The 6,242-nt window shown below is 33.8% G+C and overlaps 1 long non-coding RNA gene across 1 annotated transcript; it reads left to right on the top strand.

The window, feature by feature from the left end:
- Window positions 1-2,814: 2,814 nt before the first annotated feature.
- LOC146913458 (uncharacterized) lies at window positions 2,815-5,500 on the top strand. Its single transcript, XR_015013587.1, has 2 exons — window positions 2,815-3,068; window positions 4,793-5,500. It is a non-coding gene; the product is annotated as an uncharacterized LOC146913458 (long non-coding RNA).
- The last annotated feature ends 742 nt before the right edge of the window (window positions 5,501-6,242 follow it).

Here is a 6,242-nt window from a genome sequence, read left to right as displayed (position 1 = left end):
AAGGGGAAATTGAAGCAAGATCACAGTTCGAAGAAGAGAAAGATCAAAACACCGATTTATTTTCGGTCTCGAAGCTTGCTCCAGGATCTTTCGTTCGAATCTCCAAACAATTTCAGGTATATTCAAGAAAAACCTTCTCGTTTTTGCTCGTATTCATCATCGAAGGTTTGAAATCAAGAATAAACGGTGAATCGAAGGAAAATTTTGAAAAAGATTCGAAGAAGTTCGAAAGAAACCCTAGAAGCATGATTCGTCCAAGATTCACCGTTTATTTCATCAATTGAGGTTCAAATCCATCATCAGTGAAGAAAGTAGTTCGAATTAGGGTTTTGCTTCAGAAAAATTTGAAAAGAAAGTTGAAACCCTAAAAAACGTAAAGATCCAAAATCAAACCTGTAAAAACATGTAGATCGAAACGTTTTGAACACTCTTCTTCAAAGAACTTGTAGATCGAAACGTTTCGAACTCTTTTTCTCCAAAAATGTCAAAATCGAACGGTTCGAACAACTTTCTTCAGAAAAATAGCAAGATCGAAGTATTTTGTGTCTGTTCTACGATAATTTGTGATTTGATTCATAGCTTATGGTCCAAAATCATGTTTGATGTATGAAAATCATGAAAGAAGCCATGAGAGAACGAGAGAGAACGAGAGAGTCTGAAGAGAAGAAAGAGAAACCTAGGTTTGGAATGAAGGTGGACCGGTTCCGCCATTTTTATAAGAGTGTGAACCAGACCGGTTCACCTGAACCAGTCTGGTTCACCCTCAGACCGGTCTTTCTTTCATTTCTCACCGTTTGATGTAGTTAGGGATGACGTGGACGGTGTGATTGCATTGTTATGGTAGTCTGGATGTGCCTTATGGTGTGCCTTGCGTCCCTGGCCCTTAGATTTAGGTTTGTGATGAACTTGGATCAATCCAACGCCTCTGAGGCATCTGGATGGTCCAAGATCCATCAAGAACCTTGGGCCTGGGTCACTTCTTGCTGAATCCCTCGTTTTTGCTCATTTCTTGCTAATTACACCCCTGAACTTTACTTCCTGCACATCTTGTGCATCAAACTTTTTTGCAAAAATTCCAAAGTGTATTTTTCATGATTTCTTGTTGGTTTTTGGGTGTTTTTCTAACACTTTTGCAGAATAAAATTTAATAAAAATATGTATAGCTTTTTTTCCTTATTTTTGTTAGAACTAGCTATTTTCTTGCACTTTTTAGTCCAAAACCCCTTTAAAAATTCATAAAAAGGTCCATATAGGTTTCTTGATAAATTTGTAGCATGTTGTGATAATTCTTACATGATAAAATTGGTAAGAAATAAGGTGTTAATTTTTCTACTATTTTTGTGATACTTTTGTGCTAAGAAATAAATGAAAATTTGCTTGATTCCAATTCCAACCCTTGATAAATGTTTGTGGTCCATGATGGATGATTTTATGAGGATTTTTACTACTGTTTGAATGTGTTTTTGCTGGACATGTGCATGTGATGATTGGTTGCTTGCTTGGCAAGTTTTGTTTTGTGAATAAATGGTGCAAATAAGTCTAAATTCACATAAAAAAATGCAAAGTTTGCAATGACACTTGGATCCTCATTTTAAGACCTGGATTTTTATACCTTGAAAGCATGTTGAATTGTGAGGATTATAGGTCATACTCAAGTCTTGCATTGGTAATGGGATTTTAGGCCTATTTCACATTGTTTTGCTTGTTTTTTTTGACATTTGTGATGATAGCTTTGACTTGCTTTACATCTTGTGCTACTAACTCCTTTCATTTCATGTTTCATCATTTCATAAGCATTTCCATTTCATCCCATATTCATCTCTATTTCTTTCTTGCAATTTAATTTGTACCAAAATTAGAATGTAATAATTAGGAGTTCTTGTAATATTTTACTTTTATACCACTTTTAATTTCTTGGCAAAGAGGCCATAGAATGTATCTAGGGTGTGATGTAAAGGACAATGGACTCTAATGATGTACACCGACACAAGCACCGACACATGCACACACACCACCATAGCTAGAATATGCATGTTTAGATGTATGTTTAGGATTGTATGTTTAGATGTATGTTTAGGCTTTATACTTAGAAAAATCATTTTCCAAAAAATATGAACAAACTTCACCCAAATCTTTTTTACAATAAACCTTGGGGTCAAAACCCCATTGATTTTCCTTTTCATTTTCTTAATCAAATTTCAATAAACTTTAATCATACTTTGACTTGTTTTTTGCAAAATGACTAATCAAACCTCATTCTTTTCATAACTTCTCATGCCTTTAAGGCCTCTTTCTATTCTTCAAAATCCCATTTTCAAACTTAAAATCAACCAACAAAAAACAAAAACATCTTTGGAAGAGAACTACGGTGGATTTGATCCCTTAAACGGGTACGTAGGCAAGGAATCAAAATTCCTTCAATTCAAATAAAATAAAAATCCGAAAACATTCTTCTCCCTCCAATTCTTCATTTAGCAAATTTTAGGTGTAAATAACATTTCAAAATAGCATTTAAAAATAAAGCGCGCGCGTAGAAATTAAAGACGGTTCCTATAGGATATTATAGTCGTTATGGGTGCCTAACACCTTCCCGTAGCGAAAACAACTCCCGGACCTCGATTCTCAAGGGTTTTGCTTACTTTTTCCCTTCCCAAGAAAAAATAAGATATCACCGGTTAAAAAGGTTCAAACGTAATCAATGTTTGACACCCGGAAACCAAGATAAAACAAAGATTCTTTGGGTTTTTTTTTTGTTGTTAAAGGACAAAATCCCAAATTTAAAGAGAAGTATTAGTGATGCACAACATAGTTTTTTTTTAGGTTTATGCATCAAAGAGGTGAAAACACATTTATTTATTGATTAAAATTACTATATGATGATTTATCTTCACATGATGTCTTCTCCGAAATCGCATTCCTACAAATGACAATTTAAGGAGTGAATACGATTACTACTCAGTTTTGTGCGGGTGGTTGTGGCAAATCAGAAGACGCGGATCATCTATTTATTAACTGTGATTTTTTTAACCAACTTTGGAGCGATGTCTTAAATTTTAGGCTTCTTTTTGGTTAGTCCGACACAACTTTCATATCATCTTCTTCAGTTTAGTGCTTTTAGAAGTTTCTCAAAAAATATTAGGTCAGTAATTTTTTTGATTTGGTTATCAACAGTTTGGATTATCTGAAAAGAAAGAAATGCTATAATCTTTCATCAAAAAGAGGAAACTTTACAACACCTCATTGATCAAATTAAACTTCAATCTTTTTGGTTGCTGATGGCACATCATGCTCACTTTTCTTTTTATTATCATTTGTGGTGGCTCAATTCTCTAATGTGTTTAAGAGATGTCTTTTAATCTGGTTTTCGGCGATTAAGTTGTTTTTTGTTTTGGTTGTATTTGACACTTTTCCTTTGAATTTCTGGCACATCATGTGCTGGAAAATCAAGATTGTTTGATCTATATATTTTATTTTTGCTTCTTCAAACAATTTTTTTATTTTATTTTTGATTTTAAGTGTCTTGTTCAAATCATTTTTTATCTATATATTTTTTATTTTCCTTTTATTTTTTATTTTAACTCAAACCAAGTTAACTAAATCAACTCATTTAAATTCAATTTTCATTTCCAAACAACAAAACATGAACTTTGCTAGTTGCAAGACTCCTCTAGTCTACAGTCCTCCCCAATTAATTGCACGAATTAATCTTCACTTTTTATTTAATAATCTTTCTCTTTTTGTACTTCTCTAAATAAAATTGTTTGAGAAATGCTAGGGTCACACCCACTAACACTCTTTTTTAACACACCCGATAAAAATCACTCATGTGTCCCATTTTTTTAATTCAGTTTACTTGTAACCTGCTCATCCTGTTTCTAAACTTTTGATTTTTTTTTTTTTGGAGATGAGTTTGGATCTGAATCAAGTCTATTGATGGAATTTCAAAGAGTTTCAAGTTTTACATGAGTTTGGATCTGAATCAAACATGGATGAGTTTCAAGTTTTACATGGTTGGTTCAACATCATGAGTAAACAAATGGAAAATCCCATTCTTTTCAATTTCATTATGGGTTGGGTTGGATTTAGAATTGGATGAATTCTAAGAATCCAATTATAATCTAATTGAGTTTTCTATACTAAATTAAAAATATAATTTTTCAGAATATTGAAGTATATCGTTTTTCATGGAGGTTATCAGGAAATTAAAATAGAACGAGCATAGAAGAATGATATCAGTAATATGGGATTGAGTAGGTGAAGTAAGTGTTATCTTTGATTCCTCGTTTTCCATTGAAATTCCATCAAGATCCAAACTCATCCATGTTGTTTTTCAACACTCTTCTCTCTCTTCTTTTTCTTTTTCTTTTTCTTTTTTCTCTTTCTCTCTCCAAAAAAAAAATTCAAAAGTTTAGAAACAGGATGAGCAGGTTACAAGTAAACTGAATTAAAAAAATAGGATACATGGGTGATTTTTATTGGGTGTGTTAAAAGAGAGTGTTAGTGGGTGTGACCCTAGCATTTCTCAAATTGTTTTGATGAAATGATGAAGGTAGGCAGGCGTGCATGCAAGAATACTGAGATGCATTTCCTTCTAGAGTGACAGACAAAACACCTTTCTTCCTATTTCGTAGGAAATGCTGTCGAATAGCAGTTATAGTGATGCTATATTAGTCAAGCATATTGAAATTTGAACAAACCACTATTGTTTGCGATTGACGACATTTGATATATTTCATATGGCTTGTGTGTTTGTTTGTGTGTCTGAGTTTTGAGAAACATGGCATGATTGCAGGTGTTGTAAGACATTTTTATGATCAATGTCGTTAAAACTGGGGATATATAGGCTTCAGGAAATGATCAATGAAGTAGGTGTTGATGGGAATGGTTCTATCGACTTCCCTAATTTTCTCAACCTCATAGCAAGGAAGATGAGAAACATTGACTCCGAAGAAGACCTGATAAATGATTTTTGGGTTTTCAACAAGGATCATAATGGGTTCATTTCTGCTTATGAGCTTCGTCTTGTGATGATTAACCTTGGCGAAAATCTGTTGAAGTCGATAATTTATTAAGCTGATGTTGATGGCGATGGCCAAATAAACTACGTGAAATTCGTTAAGGTGATGATGGCCAAAACCATAAATAAGAAACAAGAAATAAGAAACAACAATGTGTTATGTTCTGGGTATAGTCTAGTTTGTAACCAAATTTAGTAAAGCCAACTTGACCAATCTTTATTGTGTATTGATTAAAAATATACCACTAAATCTTGGACCCTTCCGTTCCTTGAGAAAATTATCTCTCAAGATTAAAAGAATTGTATAACTTAATTAAGAAATCAATGTTGGCAAAAAAAAATAAAAATAACAGCCATTTAGATTTAAAGCTAACAACAACTAATATGTTACGTAGCTGTAACACCCATACTAGACGTATCTAGAAAGTCTAGCATGTGCATTAGTTTAGTACTGGATACATTAAAATTTTACAACAATAAAAACTTCGAATGAATGCCAAATACAACAAATGTGTTCGTACAATGAGTTTACAACTCAACTTTTCTAAAATGGTAAAAGTACATCCGTGTATATCCTCATCATCTTGCATTGGGTACGAACAAACACTTGTCGCAACGTCCATCCGGCTACTAGCTTGCTATTCATCCTGATATCTGAAACAAATAAGGATTGGGATGAGACATAATGTCTCAGTGAGTTCCACCTAACCCTAGGCTATAGGCAACCACGGGGGAAACCTACGGTCACCACGTGTCTACAATACAACCTGCCGGTTGATTATACGTGTGTGAGGACTTGCTTTCTTAGACGGTCGTGCATACTAGGGCCGTCATAATATTCTTAACTTGTTATAGGCTTCTCTTCTATACGTGTCATGGCGGTTAGGGGAAATCTAAAACCGCAATGCCAAGATACGCTCTGTGCATCATGGCTCTCATATATTATTATCTTGACACGAATCTAAACCGGACGATTAGGGGAAACCTAAGATCGTCATCGGCATATCTTTATATACTTGCGCTACTTGCTTAATATGTTGTATCAACAACATATCATCTCTTAACACAAAAGTGACTCTTGCTAACTTGCTACTTCTTGACGATCTACGCCAAGTCTCTACTTGTTCTTGACAATCTATGTCAAGGCTCTATGACCTAACATATACATGTATAATAAATATGTAAAGTCAGCTTCATTTATTATGTTAGCGTGTAACAAACAACT

This window comes from Medicago sativa, chromosome 6, assembly GCF_051527215.1.
Source record: "Medicago sativa cultivar Bolivia chromosome 6, Bolivia_mono, whole genome shotgun sequence".
Taxonomy (NCBI): Eukaryota; Viridiplantae; Streptophyta; class Magnoliopsida; order Fabales; family Fabaceae; genus Medicago; species Medicago sativa.
This window is presented reverse-complemented; position numbering and strand designations above follow the sequence as displayed.